The 21,026-nt window shown below is 40.4% G+C and overlaps 1 long non-coding RNA gene across 1 annotated transcript in view; it reads left to right on the top strand.

Annotated features, from left to right (window-relative positions):
• The first annotated feature begins 2,653 nt into the window (after positions 1-2,653).
• Positions 2,654-21,026, top strand: part of LOC123370792 — a 62,996-nt gene continuing 44,623 nt past the window's right edge. The window contains exon 1 of the long non-coding RNA XR_006579554.1: positions 2,654-3,571. This is a non-coding gene — a long non-coding RNA (uncharacterized LOC123370792). The remainder of the gene's footprint in view (positions 3,572-21,026) is intronic.

Below are 21,026 nucleotides of genomic sequence, written 5' to 3'. Positions count from 1 at the left end.
GGCTAATCTTCTGCTATAAAAGTATGGAATGTTACCATGGGTTGTAAAGTCTATAGAAATGTTTTTCAGTGCTCAGCTGAGTGAGTTTTATCTAACACCAAAGGTATTACATGGTGACAAATGAGCATAATGAAAAATATAAAACTTTGGTATGTTAATATATATATTTGAGGAGAAGGCTAATAAAATATATAGAATTGTGATAATGTGAGTCACCTACTTAGCTGATTCTCTGACTTGTGATCTGATCACTGTATTTGGGGTTGGGAAGGAATTTTTCCCCAAGGTCATGGTGGCAGAGACTTGGTGGAGAGGGGGTTTGCCAGGGGTTTCCTCTGAAGCATGGGGCCTGGGTCACTTGCAGGTTTAAACTAGTGTAAATGGTGGATTCTCTGTAATTTGAAGTCTTTAAATCATTGTTTGAGGACTCCAGTAACTCAGCTAGAGGTTATTGGTCTATTACAGGAGTGGGTGAGTGAAGTTCTGTGGCCTCCAATGTGCAGGAGGTCAGACTAGTTGATCACGATGGTCCCTTCTGGCCTTAAAATCTGAGTATATTAACCAGTCAATAAAAATGAATTTTGAAACATAGTAACATGTATCAAGAATGTTAGAACTCAGTGCAATTTAGTCATCTCCATTCAGTAATATAAAAATAATATAATTTTGTTTATGATATAGTTGGGTAGATTTTTGTCAAACACTGTGATGAGAATTTTTAGATAAAGAGCCTCAAGGGGATGAAATGTGGAGTGTGACTGGCTCAGAGGATCAGAAATAAATTCTGAAGTCTTTTTCCTGTAGGTCACTGGGTTGAATGTCGAAATGTCATAATCTGACACTTATTTGATGGCCTAGGTTGGTGTCTCAGTCTAGCTCCTAGTAGAAAGCTGGCCACATCAGAAACTATCCCAATTGACTTCATCAGAGAGTTTAGGGACTGAGCTACATTTAAGTGGTATTTCTCTACATGTCAGGGTTGAGGCACATTTAGGTTGTGAGGAAACTTGCATTATCGTACTTTCAGTGATTTGAAACTGCTTTGTAGATCATGGGACCATAGTCATGGCCCCACACTTCAGGATACAATCAAACTTCCAATATCTTTCCAACTCCAATGCAGCTTAAAAAAACCCAAAACCAAAACAAACACCAATGTAAAAACAAACAAAACCCTCCCTCCCCCCAAAAAACCCCTCTTCTTTTGTGCTGAAAATTTTTGTATTTAGTATTCAAGAATAATTTTTTTTAGTTTGAAAAATGAGTCCAGTCATTGTAGTGTCTTTGGCTGATGGAAAATGTAAATTTCCTTCCTTTTAATAAATGTATCTACTCTCTTTTAGGGAAGCTAAAATGTTAAAAATTGGTATCATGCATCCAAATGCCACAATTTCTTACTCCTTTCAAAGCACTAGTGGAGAGTATAATTTAGAATAAAACTAGTTCATAACAAGTTATTAATTCTCGAACAGCCTGGTTCTGCATCTTGCTTCAGTCTTTTAAAAAAAGTTCTCTGTTCAAAACAATTTTAATACTAATTATAGTAAAATAAATAAATAAATAAAAATGTTGCAAGCAAAATGATTTGGAATTATTGGGGGTGGGGGAGGATAGGCAGGAATACTTTGCTCAATCTGAAGCATTTTTCCCCAGATTGTTGGTTTGTGAAATTTTGAGATTTCAACTTTTCAACCTAATTAAAGACAGGATTTTTTTTTTAAAAAATCCTATTTTTTTCCCCCTGGGATAGGAAAACTGTTTCCTGCATAGTTTTAAACTTCAGATTAAAGATGGTCCAAATTTCCCATTTCTGTTCCATGGGAAATTCTGATGTTTTGAAAAAACTCAATTTTGAAGTTTCTCATGGAACAGAGATTCACAATCACTTTTGCATTGGAAACGTCAAACCAGTTTGGTTGAATCCATTTTTTTTTCAATAAAAAAGATGTAGCAGAGCTGCCCTGACTTCTGGCAATCCCTCATACTGCCCAATCTCTCAGGGAGTCTCTCAGGGAGTCCCTCGGCAGGTCCCTGGGAGTTGGAGGCAGCCTGCCAGCAATGGGACGAGGTTTCCCAGCAATGGGACGAGTCCACCACAGAATAGGATTTCCTAGCAACCCTGAAAGCCCATGCTGCAGCTGGGGCTTCCATGGCTGCCAGGCTACCTGCTGCAAAGTCAAGAATCTTGACCATGAGAGCCCCTGCTGGAGCCAGGGCTCACGAGGCTTCCAGGCTTCTCCCTCTACAGTCCTGGATAGGTTGCTAACTATATTTGATACAGAAAAAAGATCTAAATGCTGTAAGAGTCCGTTTTATATTGCATAAGATGAGAGAAGTGTACATCTCCAGGAAGGGTTTCTGGATGCATTGTGTGCGAGACCCGGTGGAAGAATAAAAATATTGTATCCTTGCGGTTAGCAATTTTAGGAAGTAATCACTTAAGACGCAGAGAGCTATAGACCTTGAAAAGCAGCTATTTATTGCCATACACTGAACTAACCAACAACCAGCCAAAACTGGCAGGGCTATCCCCTAATAAACTAACTCAGTTGCCATAGCAACAACAAGATTCTATTACTATGACAACCAAACACAACATATTTCCCACCCTCCACTTAATGAGAACATCACCTAAATAAAACAAACACTAAACTAGAGAAGGAGGCTGCCTCTGTTCCCTCCTAAACCCTGGGGATTATTTTGCCCCATAACTGTGGGCTTGTCCAAGCTAAAGATCCAGCCATTGAGCAGGCCTTCTGTCTCTAGGTGGATTATGGCAGACTTATGGTTTTGTTGCACCTGAAAGTATCTTGGGCACAGGCCTGACAATGGGCTCAGGGTTCATAGTGCGAATGGGTGAGGATGTGGTATCAGCTCACTCAGGGAAGGGGTGTATTTCCGCCGCAGGCAGTAATAGAGGGGGAAAGTCAGGAACAGGTGACTCTTGATTCGATTCACTCGAAGCTTAGCAACTCAACTGAAGATGTGTCCTGGGGACTAGTATGACCTGGCAATAGCTGATCTACATATCACCAGGTGAGATCCTCGGTAGTCCGGACAATGTAGGAAACAGGTCCTGTTTGAGCGATGACAGTGGCAGGGACCCATTTAGCTCCAGAAGCATAATTCCGAGTCAAAACCAGCTGTCGTGGGCTAAAGGTTTGGTCTTTTGCTCTGGGTGCATGCCTGATGACTTGATCTTGTTGCTGATGTTGCACAATTTGTCGGGTTTCAGCAGATCAAAGTAAGTGCACAGCTGTCGTCCCATCATTAGAAAGGCTGGGGATGCCTTGGCCATAGCGTGAGGTGTGTTTCTGTAGGAAAGTAAGATGTCCAGATGCTTTTGAATGGATAATTGTCCCATTGCCAATTTCAAAGCTTGTTTCATTTTCTGCACAAATCATAATGCATTGGTGGATGGATGATATGGTGCTGAAGTGATGTATCTCATTTGCTTTCATAAAATTTCGGAACTCCTGAGAGATGAACTGTGGTCCGTTGTCGCTCACAAGTTGTTCTGGAAGACCGAAATGACACAATATCAACTGCAATATTAACTGTCTTCTGTAAGGTAAGCTGAGCCTCTGTATAGCTTCTATATAGATTCACCGTGCAGGCCACACACTAACCTGTCACATAGTGTGTCATTTAACATCTCCTTAAATTCACAGTGTTTCACAAGCTTTTTCAAAGTTGCTACAAACTGTACAACTGTTTTTGTCTTCTCTTTGGTCTCTTTTGTGGAATCAATATCTTTCAGCAATTACCAGTGGTTTTGGAGCAAAATGGGACCCCAGGATTTCCACAATGTCACTGTAAGATTTGGTTTCTGGTTTAACAGGGTGTAGTCAGCTGCATAGCAGGGAGTAGGTTTTAGCCCCTACAATACTTAAGAATATTGGCACCTTCTTCTATTCTGCAATGTCATTTGCAACAACAAAAAGCTCAAAATGCTCAGTATATATGTTGCCATTGTACAGTAGTCTCCTCAAAAGGTTCCAGCGACACCGTAAGTGTAGCCATGGTTTTAGTTTCTGTTTGCACCATCAGTGCAAACCAGCCAGTTCGCACCCCCTTCCAACAGGAAAAAGTTTTTTTTGTTTTTTTTAAACTTGACTTCTACCTTCTTCTGTTCCTGGGGCAGCACAGGGATCCTATTCTCATTGCCATGTTGTTGTATCCCTGGGGGTAGTGGTTTTAGGAAGAAATCACTTGAGACGCAGAGAGCTGTAGACCTTGAAAAGCAGCCACTTATTGCCACACACTAGCCAAAACTGGCTGGGCTATTCCCTAATAATCTAACTCAGTTGCCATAGCAACAACAAGATTCTGTTACTACAACAACCAAATACACCACAAAAACCTCAAGGGACAATAGGGGAAACATGCTTAGAAGGGGCTCTTGCTACAAATGTTCCAAAGCACAAGCTGATGCACAGAGGATGGAGGCTGATCAAGCTCCCTCAGGCACAACCCCACTAGAGAAATGTGCAATCCTGAAAAATTGGTAGGGTCACCCCATGTGGCCTTGTAGCACAGACAGCCAAATGATGGCTGCCTCCTGAATTGGTGTGATACATTTATGCACTAGGGGAGAAGACTCTCTTCACCCTCTACCACCTCTACCACAACCACACAATTAGTGGCAGAATTTTCAGTTTCCTCTGTTATGATTTAATATACATTTAGCCATATGTCTAGGAAGAAAGAACGTAGGCCATATGTACATGATGGGGGAATCTCTCCTGGGAACCAGTGACTGAAAAGATTTTGAGGTTGTGGTGGATAATTGGCTGATGCTGTGAAAAAAGGCTAATGCAAGCCTGGGCTGCATAAACGGGGGACACTGAAATAGGAGAAAATAAGTTATTTTACCTCTGTATTTGTCACTGGTACAACCTCTGCTGCAATGAGGGTTGTGGTAGATTCACCAGCACTGAGAATTTTTTAAAAATCAAGATTGGATGTTTTTCTAAAAGACATGCTCCAGGAATCATTCTAGGGCATAGTCTATGGCCTGTGTTATACAGGAAGGCAGAGTAAATGATCACATTGGTCTTTTCTGGCCTTTGAATCTATGGATCAGAGAAGTTTCTAGGAGTACTTATAGCACTGCCTGGCTGGGAGCCATGTCTTCTTCCTAGGTGTTTGCACAGTACTAGACAATGGGGCCAATACCCTCGTTGGAGTATCTGGATAATGTTACAATACAAATGATAATTATAAAAAATACAAATACAAATAGAATATGGATGCTCTGCAGATCAAGAAACTGAGAGACAGAGGGCCACATTTTCTGATCCAGGCAATCTGTGCTTGGTGCTGGATGGAGGTAGGCAAAAGTGACAATAAATCACCTTTATGTTCCTTTTTTCTGAGGCTGCCGGATGATGACCCAATCACCATTTCTGCTGTGTACCAATGGTCCTCAGAGATAGGGATGGCACAGGCACACTCCCATTTCCCCCAGCCAGGGAATAAGTTTGTTTAGGATCACATGAACATTGGTAAAATGAAATACCATGGCAGCCTCTCTTCATTCTCTGTGATGTAAAGCAACTAAGGAAGATCAAACGATTACAGTCAGATTTCAAATGAAGGCCTGGTCCTGCAAAGGGATCCATCCATGTGGCTGGCCCCTTATAGCTACACACCTCACTTTGCAGAACTAGGGACTATCACTGCAAAAAGAATTGCTTCTATTTCTGCCTTCCCCTCTCTTGTCACAGTCATTTATCAAAAGAATGGATACTTCTGTATCTACACAAGGAGAATAAATTTATTCTGTAAGGTCTTCAGTTCTTGATAAGAATATCTTGCTTTGAATCAAATAATTATAATACAAACATAGCCTCATTTAGTTTAAATATTTAGTATTGTGGCTGGCTGACCATTCTCCCTTTTCTCAAAAGCTATTGATACTTTTAAGAGTAGACAACCAGAATGGCTAATGAATTAAGCAACAGAACATTAGTAAAGTCAAAATAGTACAATTTACATCCACCTTTTACAAAATCCATAAGGTCCATGGTACTACGTCACTTGACAGTGCTAAGAAGGGGACTAAGAAACATTAAAAATGTAACACATTCTCATAACAAATGCTATGATTGCTGTCAGATAACTTGTTTTCTTTGGTGTTGTACTACAGGTTCTATATCAAGAAAGATGCCAGAAAATAACTTGGTAAATGGCCCTTTTACTTCCCCTGCAGCGCAGAGGGATGTAAATAGAATGATCCCATTACAGCTGCAAGATTATGGTGGTCTAAAATCCAAGAATAATGTCCATAAATGCAAAACATTTAAATTTAGAGCCACTGAACTATATATCTGATCTAGATAAAATCCTAGACACTTACTTTCTCTTGGCAAGGGACAAACATAGTAACAAGGCTGAAATTAAGTTAAGTGGTTGACATTTGTGACAAGGCTGATATCTCTCTTTACTACACAAATTCAGAATGTTAAATTCTTATTATGCATTTAGTTACTTGGATATGGGCTGTCATCTCTCACAGGACCAGAGTGCCAGCTTTAATGTGGGTGTTTTAACTGCTTGTATGTTCATCAAAGGCCCTGTTATGCTAAACATTGTACATATACATAGCAAAAGGCAGCCCAAACCATGAAGCACTTTGTCTGTACAGACAAGAGGTAAGAGAAGTATAGAAATTCACTTGAAGGTCACGGCACAGCCAGGAATAGAACCTACCTGTGACCATTATTAAAGATTGCATGTTAAAAGGATGGGAAAATATATAGGGGGAAGAGACAGAAAGGAAAAGATACATGAAATTATTGAAAAAAATATTTTTAGTTCAGAATCACTTTCAATATGGCTAGTAAAATGCAGCATCATTTTTTTTGTGCATTGAAAGAACAGTGGATATTTTATCCACATGAACTCCCACAGTGGCTGGTTAGGAGGCTGAGCCTGTGAGGAATACAGCCAGTTCACACACAAGTAGTCCCTGTTGGTATGTTCGCAAAGACTTTATGAACTACACCTGTAACAGTTGGAAGTCCTAAAAAAAATGAAGTCTAGGAAGTTAGGAGGGAAGTATCAATAGAGTAAAGCATGCTGTTTCTTTTTACCTTATATTGCATCTGAATATATGTATAAACACTAGCATCAGAAAGAAAGGGGCACACAGTGAGCTGAAAACACTTGATAAATAAAAGCTGATCTTCTCTTCAGCTCTTGTAAACTAAACCACATATTTTCTTCAGTGTTAAAATACCTGAATTGCCCAGAGATATTACATTATACATGGAGATTAGACTGGAGCTGAATTTAGCAGAAAGGGAGAAAGAAGCCACAGAATTTTAAGTAGTGTGGTTGCTGTGAAGATTTGCTGCCTGTAATGAATAATGCATGTAGTATTCTTTCTTTCGTGGAATAGGCTGCCTAATGAAAAGTTTGAAAAAGGTTATAATTCACCTGCCTGAAGAGGATTCTCTCTCCCCCACCCCCCAAGATAGCCTTATAATGAGCCAGCTAAGTTGTATTGGTACTGGCAAAAATACAGAGAGCAGTTTTTTGCCAATACCATTTTCGTTGGTTACTTCAGGCAGGTAATTTGTAACCTCTTTCAAACGTTATATATATATAATCTCTCATACTACAGAAATCCAATTTGCATCTGAGTAGAGATAAAGATGCATACTGAAGTATAAAGATGCAAGACAGACTAATATGCCACTAAAAGATAGTTTCAATATTCTACCTGCTAAGAAGACAAGGAGGACATGCAATACTGACTTCACCTGGCATTTTTCTTCATTAACTTTCAAAGCAGGGAAGACTTTGCATATGTTTTTGTACATTTGCATGTTGCATTTGAGAAGGATATCGTGTTTCAAGAAAAGCAAAAGTGTCAGTAAAGTTAAGCAGAATCTGTCTGTGGAACTTTAATGTAAAGATTCACATTCCTATATGAAGGGAACAGGGCTTTTTGGTAACTACTGTCTGTAGAAAAGTGAATGCAATCTTTGATACCAGTCATTCTATAACAGTGTTGCACTGAAAAGGACTGGGCCCAATAGGTTAGAGGGCCTTCAGCTTGTATGAGAGTTAAAGTAAATGTCAGAAATTTCTGAGTCAACTTGAATTAACTAAAATGGATATTCAGTTACTTCGGCTAATATAAAGATTTGAGTTGCCTCAGCGAGTCTGATTTTAATTACTAGCGCCCTGGGAAGCAAATGTACAATGTTTTTCAACTTCTTTATAATTTCATATAGAAACTTACATTAACAGAATGTTAAAGCTGCACAGCTGAACATTCGCAAATCATAAAGGACCAGGATTAAGGCTGCTTTTACATGCTTAGCTCTACCCTCTTCTGCATATGCATTACAGTTGAGCGGTTGGTTCTGCTCTCATTTACATCAATGTATAGCAGAAGTAACTCCATTGAAATGAATAGAGTTACGCAGGTTAAAAACCAGTATGAGATCAATATCAGGCTCATAAAATTTAGATGGAAAAAGATCAATGGAAGGCACTTCATATTCCAGGACAATGAAACTCTATTGGCTTCCAAATGTTTGTGAGTGGTGAATATACATTTCATAACAGAATTCCCTTGCTTGAGTCTCTGCACACCTTACAAAGTTAGTTTATACTGCAGTTGAATTGAAGGTATTTTAGGAGTGCTTATTTTACACATCCTAACTCTAAGGGTTATGCCAAAGTGCGTAGGAAGGAACCCTACCACAGCACAGCTTATTTCAGATCTTTTACATTTAAGTCAGGGGTTGGCAACCCTTCAGAAGTGGTGTGCCAAGTCTTCATTTATTCACTCTAATTTAAGGTTTCGTGTGCCAGTAATAGATATTAACATTTTTTAAGATCTCTTTCTATAAGTCTATAATATATAACTAAACTACTGTTGTATGTAAAGTAAATAAGGTTTTTAAAATGTTTAAGAAGCTTCATTTAAAATTAAATTAAAATGCAGAGCCCTCCAGACTTGTAGCCAAGACCCAGGCAGTGTGAGTGCCACTGAAAATCAGCTCATGTGCCGCCTTCGGCACGCGTGCCATAGGTTGCCTACCCCTGATTTAAGTCAACTATGTAGTGAATTGGCTAATCACATAAATCTGGGGTTGAAGCAAGGACACCTGCAGACTTTAAAGTGCACTAAGTTTCAAGGGTTCCTGCAGACTTCAGACAGTAGGAATTTTAGCACTTTGCATAACTCCCCAAAATCTGTATATGCATGTTGGTCAATGAAATGAACCTGAGAATTCTGGGGAAGGAAATGCTGCTTGTGTCACACCAGCAGGTGGAAAAGAGAAGGAAACTGGGCTTTAATAAGGTGGGGAGATTCTATCCCACCCAAAGATGGGGACCTTCTTCTCCACTCAACACATTCATGGTTCAGACCTACTATAAAGGGGGTGAAATCTCTCGTGGCTGCTCCAACTAATCTGAAGTAATGGGATGACAACAGCATATGGGGGGAGCACATGAACTCCGCCCAGATGTGCTGCTCCTGTGGGAATCCCAGAAGGAAATCTGTATGATGTACATGGCAACTGACCTATAATGTTTTAATGACAACTGTATGTTGGTCTGAGTATGGGCAATGTACTATACTAATGCATGAAGTTTGAAAGCATGAGAGGTGATAATGGATGCTCGGTTCAGGTGAGACAATGTGGCTGGTACAGAGTGAGGGATAGGAAGAGAGGCAGAAAAGATGAAGATCTGTCAAATCCTTTGTCTGCCTGAAGCATTTGGATAGTAGTCCTGGTTAGTCCAGAGCAATGTAAATATAGCTAATTTAACCAACTCCAAAACAAACATGCTTCAGGACAAGGAATGTGCACTGCTCCTCAGTAAAAGTTAATTTCATAGCAAATTGTAACTATTGACCCTCAGTCATTTGGGCAGTAGAAATTTAAATAAAGTCACAAGATAACTCTTATATATGCATAGAAATTGCACTTAATAAAAAGCAACCAAATATTTTTCTCCAGATGTGCAAAAACTAACACATTCACACCCAACATAAATGCTTCTGCAAGAAATGCAAAAACGGGATTACAATACTAACTGTTAGGCATCCTTAAATACAATCCTTGGGAACCAGAATAGTTAGAATTCTATTAAGGTGACCTGTTTTGTTTACAATGAGAGCAATTAAAATGGAAAGGGAAGATGTTGGAAGCCAATTTATGTTATTCTACAATGTATCACATTCTTTGTGTACGCTACTTTTACTAGTAAAATGGAAATCAGGGGAACTGATTAAGCACAGCTCTTTACATTAGCTAACATTTAAACTTTAGGCATCAAAAACATACAGAAAACTATTCAGAAGCAAGTAACCTGTTTAATTTTCAACATGTAAAGGATGAGAGGATTCCATCATGAATTTAGTCCCTGTTGGATGGCAAGTCAATTAATGTTCGTAGTGCAACTGTAAAGACCTTCTTTCTATGATGACATTTCAAGACATACAACAGAAACAGCAGGATAAAACAACAACAAAAATGAGGCGAGATGGGTTTTTCCTTTATTTTTAAGTTCTTTCATTAGGAAAGCATTAACCATTTATGAGAGAAGCACTAGTTCTTTGTTTTAATGTCTAATTTATGGAAATACTGTGTAAATGGTCACTAACTAGGTACACCTTCTGTCCTAATATAAAGTTATGCTAGTTGTAAAGATCTTTGTAGAAAGTACAATTAAATGATGCATACAGATAGCTTGAAATTAGTTGATAATGTAACTAGTTAAGTCTCTAATCTCCATCCTTGATCTTCTAGCATACTGACAGGGCCGCCCAGAGGATTCAGGGGGTCTGGGGTCCTTGGTGGTGAGGGGCCCCCACTTTGGTGGCAATTTGGTGGCGGGGGGTCCTTCCGCTCTGGGACCTGCCGCCGAAGTGCCCCGAAGACCCGCGGCAGGGGCCCACCTGCTGTCGAATTACCGCCAAAGACCCAGCTCTTCGGTGGTGGGTCCTGGGGCCGAAGGACCCCCCGCCACGGGTCTTCAGGGCACTTCGGCAGTGGGTCCCGGAGTGGAAAGACCCCCCGCTGCTGAATTGCCGCCAAAGACCCGGAGAGGAAGAAGCTCTGGGGCACAGGCCCCACGAGAGTTTTCTGGGGGCCCCGGAGCAAGTGAAGGACCCTGCTCCAGGGCCCCCAAAAAACTCACGTGGGGGCCCCTGTGGGGCCTGGGGCAAATTGCCCCCCTCCTCCCCCCCCCGCCCCCCGGGCGGCCCTGCATACTGAATAATGGATTATTCACAAGTAGTGCACTAAGAGTGGCTTAGGGCTTGTCTACACTTACAGCACTGCAGCTGCACAGCTATAGTATTTAGTGAAGATGCTACCTATGCTGACAGGAGTGCTTCTCCTGTCAGCATAGGTGCTCCACCTCTGAGAGGTAGTAGCCATCTTGATGGGAGAAGCCCTCCCATTCACAGTGCTGTCTATACCAGGGGTTAGTTTGGTATAACTGTTGCTCAGGCATGTCTATTTTCCACATCTCTGAGTGATGTAGTTATACCAACATACATTTGTAGTGTGGACCAGGGCTTAAAAATATGGCTGAGAGTTGCTTACGTTAATGGCTATTAACGTAAGCAACTCTCAGCCATATTTTTAAGTCTAGTCTTAGATTCTAGTTCTAGTCTTAGATTCTACATGTGAAACATGCATCTTAAAAGACAGCAGCCTTTTCCACAGACTGTAGTCTATTCCATAGACATTACTGCTGGTGAAATATCATGATTACATGTCTTAGTGGAGGAAAGACTGGGAAGGGTAAGGGGCTGGGACATTGGAGAGCCACCAGGAGACAATCCTTGCCTGTATGTTTCCCCATCTAGCCTTAGATGTTGTGCCATCCCCATTGAGACCTCCATGCTGATGTGACTCAATCAACTATGCTTGGAGAGAAGGGACTCCTGGAATCTGAGGAGCACCTCCTTGTGGAGAGATCAGAGGCAGATGCTGGAGATGGGGAAGAAGTATGGGGTGGATCTGACTGGGACTGTTGTTAAGACTTTGGAAGCTGCTGATCTTCTAGCTATGGCTGAGGGTGGAACTATCTAGGGGAACAGGATTTTGTGGTGCCAGATGGTGGCTTCAGAGACTGCATACCATGGTGATGATACTGAGTGTCAATCCAGGGCTGTTCCTCACCCTGCTCCTGGTGGGAGAAAGGATGTGATCAGTGTGCCACCCACTTTCCCTAACCCCATCCCCTACTTAAGCAATGGGGATGCTGCAGCCGGAGCCGAATGTTCTTCTGTATTGATGGAGTCCAAGAGGGGTGAAGAGGATGGCTATGACCTCTCTGACTCCTTGCTGGTCCCCAGTGTTCCAGCCAGATAGCTGGGCAGTATTAGCAGCTCTGCAGGAGTCTTTCCCTATGGCCGGGAAACATTCCAGCAGCTCCCTGAGAGAGGAAAGGCTCCAGCAGCAGGGAAGATGTGAGACTCTACAATGCTAAAAATAGCTGCACAGATAAGGAGGCACAGCTTGAGCAAGCAGAGAGCCCTGTAGGATACATCCACAGAGTTCGGTAGTGTTTTTACTCTGCCTTAATAGTGCCTCACCATCTACACTGCTGCTTACACTTCATGACCTCTTAGTACTCTACATGCTGCCGAAAGGAGTGTGCAGGGTAGATGTACCTTTTGTTGAAAATTTTTAGAGGGCGGTATTTTCTACCAAAATATAATAGAGAAAGCACCAAAATTTAAAGTTAGCATAAATAATTTCTGATGGGAATTAGAAATGCCAGAACTTTTAAGAACAATCACTGAATTGCTTGTAACTACATGTAAAGATGTCAGTACTGGAGCACTTTAAAATGCTATAAATCTACCCATTACAAATGGTTGTTTGATATTCTATTGGAATTTCCTCCCATTCATTGTATACTTTCTCTGAATGTTGCACAAATATAATCTCCTGCAAAAGTGTTTAGATGTACTTAATTTTTTCTAGGTCTATACAAATAAAAGGTATACCCAAGGAAATGTTCTTTTTACCAGGTGATATTTACTCTCTAACTAAAGAATAACATCATTTGATAAGTGAAAAAAGATGTGATTGCAGAATAAGAACTGTACCTGGAATAAATGTCATTTTCATTTATGCTTGCTATAATTTAACCACTGTGTTTTAATGTCCACATGGATGTAGTTTTAAACTTTATTAGATTTTAATTACTTAGATAAAAGCAAAGGAAGTTCTATTAAGACTTCTCTAATTATGATATTGCCATAAAAAAGTGTATCTGTAGCTTCCAGAATGTAATAAGCATACTTATAAACGTGAGCTTAGATGTAACACACAGTACTTATTGCCCTGTATTTTTATGCAGTATTTTTACCACCAGGTTTGCTGCCAACAAGTCAGGTAGATGAGCTGGCATGAAACCTGCCTGGCTTCCAGAGAAATTCGGGTAAAATTGACGCATTCTCATGGAACATTCAATTTAGACAAATCAGTAAATTCCATCACAAGTTTAATAAAAAATTTATGATGAAACCAGCTCTAATTAATGAAACAATTGTGACAGTAACAATAAATTGTTTAATGTTATAGTTCAGGATTCATGTCAATGTATTGATGGCATAATCCCATTGTAAGAACCTCCATTAAAAATCCCGTAACACTTTACAGGCAGAAAAAGAGAAGAGTTCAAATATTTAAAACTTGAAATTAAAACAAAAGTGTTAATTCTTTCTGTCATCTCTCTTGCCATATAGAGATTTAATTGTACATTTTGGGGAGCAAGCAAAAAGTGAGTTTAGGTGGGCTTGAGCTGTTTCTGATGTTTGGTCAGTTTCCTGTAAGACAAACTAGATGCTGGAGAAACACAGGCATAGCCTATCTTTGAGACGTGGCAAAGTCTTACCCATATCAGGCCAAGTCAACTTTTTTTTTTTTGGCTGGCCGTTCTGGTCACAGGCTGGCTCTTAGCAACATTGGAAAGGGTAGAATTGTGTTGGCCAACTAAGACAGACCCTTATTAGACAATGGCAAAAAGAGAAAGCTAGGAAAGAGGAGAAATAAGATGGGGAGGTAAAATGACAAATTATTAGGGAGAGTTGTGATAGCTGACAGCTATCACTCACATTCCAAGTGTTCAGCATTTAGCCAAAGTTGGTGGAGATAGTGGTGTCATCTGGTTCTCTTACTCTGGTTTGGTTTGCTCTGCTCAGAACATCTTTCAGCATCATGATGATAAAGACTCAGTGGTGTCAAAGATGGTATGGGTAGCAGCAGCCAGGATGGGAAAGCGTGCTCCTTCCAATCCACCCATTCCACTGTCCCATCAGCTTTTTTTTTTATTGCCTCCTACAGAAACAACATCCAAGAAAGGGTGTCAGCCTCCTCTCATTGAAATTAGTCACTCAAACACATTTCAGTGATTGTTTTTTCCCCAACCAAAAAAACATTTCCTCCCACTTCTAGAATCCTTAGTTCATTAGCATTCTTATGCCAACCCATGGCTTTACCAGGAGATTTAAAGACACATCACTTATCACAGCACTTGACTTATGCTATCCTGTTTGTATCAGCATTTGTCTCCAACTTTTGTTTTCTTTTACAAACAATTTTATATAACAAAATGTGTAGAACTTGTACTCCACATTGACTGCAGCATAAAAGGGTTAGTTCTACTTCAAGGCCAATTGAGTAGGGGGTGAGGAGAGAGGACATATGGCCCCAGAGTGGCTAGAAGACAGGGAGAGATTTCCTGCTCCTACCACCTCAATATGGGGAAAGGAAAGCCACTCCAGAGCAGGTGCTCAGCCCTGCCCAAGTGGAGACAGGGAACTGGTTGATGGCCTGTGGTGCTAGGCCAATCAGCGAGTGCAGGGATGAGGCTGGAGAGAAAAGTAACATAGCTTAAGTGAGCGCACATGTGGCAGCTGCTACTGGGAGGAGGAGCAGACCCAAACTCAGCCTGAACTTGGGTGATGGGATCAGCCTAGGGTGCAGTCTAGGCACATTCACAGCCACATTTGGAAGAGTCCCAGATGCAGCAGAGGTGCCCTGGTCACCGAGCAATACAGCATAGACTGTCAAGTCTAAGGTCACCACAAGAGGCAGAAGGTACTCTGTTTTGGGACTAAGGCCAGAGGTTGGAGAGGGATGGGGAGCTGTTTGGACTGGACTTTTGTGCTAGAATGTAGTAATAGGTATATTTAGGCACTGGGGAGTCATTATATTGGCAATTGCTAGGAGAAAGGTATGTGTGATTCTTCACAGGGCCCCCTGAACAGTCCCTTGTGACAAGTGAGGTTTTGTCTCTGCCCAGATAAGTAGTGGCAGCACTTACTTCTGGTGTTAATTTCTGTCTCACTGAAGGTTGTGGAAGGGAACTGAGGTTTGGGCCTAATAGGAGGTAAACCAAATTCTCTCAGGCACATGGCTTGGGATTTGGGATCCACTCAGCCAACCTAGGATGACCCCAATGTTTTTCTACGTGGCCATAAATAGTGGAGCGCTTCTCTAGCTCATGTTTGCTCTTACTCCCTCCCCCCCCACCATTGATTCTTTTTCATCTCTGGTACTAACTCCAATGAAGTAATGAGATGCCCCTGTAGTGAAGTGTTTAGCTGGGAGAAGGCACTCCATCCTCTTACTCTTAGCTACAATTTCACCAAGAATGCTTGAGCCTTATTTGGCATGAGAATTTTATTTTCTCCTTACTCCTTGTACTGGCTTAGCCCATTTATCTTTAGAAATAAAGATTTTTGTCTCCCTCTTCTCTTCAAAGAAACATTTGTTTGTAAATGGTAACTACAAATGTATACAGACTTGCAACACAATTTTGCCTCCAACTGCACATGCTGTCCTCCCTGTCCACTCTCTCTTCATAGATTTTTAAGACCAGAAGTGTTCATCTAGTCTGACTGCCTATATAACACAGGCCAGAGTTTCCTACATTAAATCCTTTTAAGGGTGCCTCCACCTTGATAGCTGCTGTTCATGAGCACAATCCTGTGTGGCACTGGTGCCCTCAACTTTCATTAAGAGCAGATGAATAGGATACAGCAGGAAGTGGTTTGTTCCTCTGAAGTCTTATGATCTGATTATACTCCCACTGACTTCAGTGGTGCAACAGTTAGGTTCTTGATGTGATAAAGCAGTAGAGTTGCTGGCTTAGGTCAGAAGTTGCTGCTTTGGTATATTTAAACAAAAAGCTAAAGCTTTCAAACTTTATCATCCAATGTGCCTGTCTCTTTGCAACAAAGGTGAATTTCTGAACAAATCAATGATTTTCCTCAAAAGCAAAGTAATTACTCAAGTAATTTCTGCTAACTGATGCATTCTGTGTGACCTTTAGAGTTGAGCACAGCCTTATTTTGCCTGCAGCTTTCCTTTGCTACATCGTTCAGAGCCTAAAAAAGATTAATTTTCTGGACACACAATCTAATTAGTCTGAAAAATTCCTTTGTCAATATCAATACATAATTCTGTTTTGAGTTATATGGTCACAATGCATTAACTCTTAGAATTTATTTTTGATTACTGATTTTCATAAACATATTTTAAACCCTTTCATCTTACTGCATATCAGTAATCAATCGGAATTCTAAACCAGTAAGTTAGTGTAATTAGAGTTCCCCAAGTTAGTGCTTGGAAATTTTTCCACTTTATGGAGAAGCAGAAGTTTCTCGTAACAACACATTTCATGGATGCATGTAAAGATTTCCCGTTCTCAAACAGCAGCAGTTTACAAACTAATTCTTTTCCCACTGATCACTTTCAGTAAGGTGAGTTGTTTTTCTTTTCCACAAACTTCTTAGGCTCTCTGACTTCATAATGTCAGATAAAGGCAGAAGTGGTTCTCCATCTTCCTGAAGTAGGAAAAAGAGTCTACATTACATTCTTCACAGAAGACAGCATTTCAATCCATTTACAGATGAGTATACTTTATTTAATATACATTTAAACTAAATCATGTGCCTCACATGTGTCTATTCCAGGAACAAGTGAATGAATTTTGCCTACCTTTTTAACCCACTCAAAACTCTTAAGTTCTAAATCAGGAGAAGAACTAGATACTTTTAAATAGCAATAGCAGCCTCAGAATAAGGTTATATGCACTGGACAGTCTTCCTTTTTTCACAATAAAAGGGAATGAGGATAAAGTGGGAAAACGCTTTTTTGTACTGGGGAGATGGAGTACTAAGAGATTCAGTGCTAAAATACTTAGAATTAAGACCTATTTTTGTAGTGCTCCTAGTGCTGCACTTGCTACAGATTCTCATGCTTCATCTTACTTGTTGCAAGTCTCTCTACACTTATTCAGAAATTGCGGAAAACCACAGATTTACTCTCATCTCCACCTCTATCTTTTGTTTGGAGCATTAGGATTTATTTTTTGATGGGAGGGATTGGGGGCTGGGTGGTATGACAGTACTGTATGTTATAAGCCACTTTTCCTGGTCTTTAGGTTTTCCTCTTACCTTAAAAAAAGATTCTCTAGATCTAGATCATTACCATCATTCTACTTCCACTGTTCTTCCCATCAGAAGTACATTTTATTTCTCTCAGGGGTCTCAAACCAGTGATTTACTCCAGTGGAATAGTCAACTATTCCTCATTGCATTCTTGGACACTAAAAGTAAATAGACCATGCTAGGCAATAAAATAACGTATCTTTATACCTGCTATTAGCAGTACAGAAATCACTCAAATCACACTTTATCCCATATGGAATAAAATATGGCAGCTATTTAAAGGTGAACAGAGAACCTTCCACAACACTTTGGGAGAGGAAGCGAGGAATACACTTGAAACTATCAATAGAACTTGTGTGTGGTAGAGATGCAGTTACTGTATCTGTGGAGTTCTGGCCAAATTCTAACAATCTAAATATTACTTCTCTTTTAAAAAAGTGGTATGACAGCTTTAATGAACACAAGTGGACAGAATCTTTACTTTACATCACACGTGAAGTACAATGACTTCACTGGCACTACTTCAATTTATACCAATTAAGGATCTGGCCCTGATCCTCAAGCAACATAGGATCATCTAACATGAGCTTGGAGTAGTGGTCAACACGGGCTCAGCAGGAAGCATGCCAACTCTTGATTTATCTTCACAAGCCTTCACAGGAAACTTATGAGGTTAGTTTCCCAACCAGCTTTACTTAACTACCAGTTTCATGAAGCTTTTTGGGATTTCAAATTTTTTCCTATTTTTCATGGGGATGAAACCAAGAGTTTTTCTTGGAGAGCAACCCACAGCAGGCTAGCTAATAGCCCCATGGTTAGGGCACTTAGCTGGCATGTGAGAGTCCCACGTTGAAGTTTTTGCTATGCCTGATTGTTACTGTCTGTGTTAGAATTTGGCCAGAACTCCAGTTTAAACTCTTCTGGGTTGTAGTCAGTCTCTCTCTGGCATGGTAATCATTTGTACAAAGTGGAACCAATCCAATAGGAGATATTGAGAGTGACACACCTAAGAATAGCCAGTAACCTGGTGGTCAGGACTCATTTGTGATGCAAGAGACCCAGTTTCAAGTTGCTGGTCTGACCAACAGAACAGGGACTTGAACCTGGATCTCTTATATCCTACATGAGTGGCTATCAAGGAGTGGCAGTCTTTCTTATTTTTTTGGTTTAGAAAATCCAACCTGCAGCATAAAATTTTCCCATCAATTTTTTTTTTCTAAAACTGGTTGTGACAAGTTGGACCCCCTCCCCTTCAAAGGTGCCACCTAATGTACTGGGGTTTCACTGACCCTGCCTGCTCCACTAGCTTGGGCTCCTTCTCCCTGTTTTTCTGAATCAGGCTTTCCGGCCTCTGGCAGCACACACAGAGGTAGGGATGCACCAACCATAGAATCACACAGAGTCTGCAAACAGCTGTCTATGGAAAGAGTCAACTAGGAAATTGCCCAGCACTCAACTTCAGCTCACCTCTGGAAAGTACACCCAAAATGATATTGTCTTGCACTGTAGAGAAATCTATACAACATAAGCTCATAAGAAGAAGATATGCACAACTTCTTGCCCATCCCACCCCAAATTGCACAAACTGGGTTTTATAATAAACAAAAGCAAGTTTATTAACTACAGAAGGTAGATTTTAAGTGATTATAAGGGATAGCAAACAGAACAAAGCAGATTACTAAGCACATAAAACAAAACATGCACACTAAGCTTAAGATCATAGAGACTGGTTTCAAGAAGTAATATCTCACCCCAAATGTTGCTTTTGGGCAGGTTGCAGAAATTCTTGAAGGTTTGCTACCCTGATTGCAGCTTCAACCTTCAGACCAGATCCCTTTTCCAGCCTGAGTTCAACTCCTCCCTGCCTGTGTCTTTGTTTCTCAGATATTTCCAGTATCATCCTGGCTGGGGATTCGGTGAAGAGTGAACCAAGATCAACCTATTCCCCAGCCTTAAATAGAATTTACATAAGATGGGAACCTTTTGTTTCCCAGTCTTGACCTCCTCTTCCTTTTAGTGGAAAATTACTAGAATTCTAAGATGGTGTTTAGTACCTTGCTTTGACCTTGTAGTGTAGGGGTCTCAGGAAGGAGAAAGATTAGTCTCTTCAAAGTCTTATTGTTTCCTCCTAATGGCTCATCAAGACTGATGGTCTGCTTTCTGGGGGGTGTTTCCCAACTACACACACAGTTGTAATTGTTACATAGTTAATATCCCTAACTTTAGATGCAGAAATGATACATGCATAAAATTGGATAAACACATTCAGTAAATCATAACCTTTCCAATGATATCTCACATGACCCATCTCGCATAGCACATCTTTGTTATGCCATATTTGTAATACAACAATATTTCTATGAAGAATATGGGGTGTAATATCACATTGGCATGTTCCTGTGAAGGTTTGGTTTCAATGAAATGGCATTTTCTGATAATCTGTCTTGTCAAATTCCTAACCATCTCTAATTTAAATTAATTTTTAAAAAGTATTTGGAGTACCCAGAAAAACATGCAATAATCCATTGTAATTTCTAACACACCCACCTGTACATACAATTTTTGAAACTGTATGCACGTGTACATGGGCACTTCTGCAAGAACCTGACTGTCAGGGTTTCCCAGTTACAGTGAGTGTACTGCAAATGGATTTTTGGGGATGCACCAGAAATTCTGAAAACTTGTCTCTAAACTTATTGCCATTGTGACCCAAAAGGTTAACCGGTTCTTTTGCCTTCCAAAAGAAATATTAGCCTCCATTTGCTTTCTATATTTAGAAAGCGGCACTGTTACACCAACTCATCTCTTTACTCACCTTCAGTGTACTGCTCTCTCTGATTGGGCCTACAATTATCAATTATCACAGCATTCAACAGGTAGGCAATCATCCACTCTTCCACATAAAACAGTTTTCCCTCCCTAAGTTATTCAGTAGCCAGTTGTCCACAAATGGACTTAGTATTATCCACTGCATCCGTTTACTAAGGGCTTGCTAGATATTGACAGTATCTCTTACGTTTCCTGTTTATTAATCTCTCTGTTGTTCTTTGAGTACAGAGACTGTAACTTCAGTGATTTCAAGACTTATTACAGATTTTCATCTTTTGTGTGCTTTGCCATGCTACTGTGCAATACAGTAAAAAGTATTACATGAAATATGGGGAGGAATAGCTCAGTGGTTTGAGCACTGGCCTGCTAAACCCAGGGTTGTGAGTTCAATCCTTGAGAGGGCCACTTAGGGATGTGGGGCAAAAATTGGTCCTGCTAGTGAAGGCAGGGGGCTGGACTCGATGTCCCTTTCAGCTCTAGGAGATTGGTATATCTCCAATCAATTTTAAAAAAATTAATTAAAAATCAGAGCTGCCTAAGTTGCTATAATATAGCTGTATGCTGCTACTCCCCCAGCAGTGAGGAGAATTTATTTATTCAGAACCTTTACATGATTAGAGCAAATGTTTTCTCATCTCATGTTTCATCTCACTGGTTTCTAGGAGTTTCTATCAGCATTCACATCATGACCTCTTGAGTTTAAAAATTCCACCATTCTTTAGCAAATAGAACTACAGTACACCCA

This window comes from Mauremys mutica, chromosome 5 (genome assembly GCF_020497125.1).
Source record: "Mauremys mutica isolate MM-2020 ecotype Southern chromosome 5, ASM2049712v1, whole genome shotgun sequence".
Taxonomy (NCBI): domain Eukaryota; kingdom Metazoa; phylum Chordata; order Testudines; family Geoemydidae; genus Mauremys; species Mauremys mutica.
The sequence above is the reverse complement of the archived record's forward strand: the minus strand, read 5'-3'. Positions and strand labels throughout refer to the sequence as shown.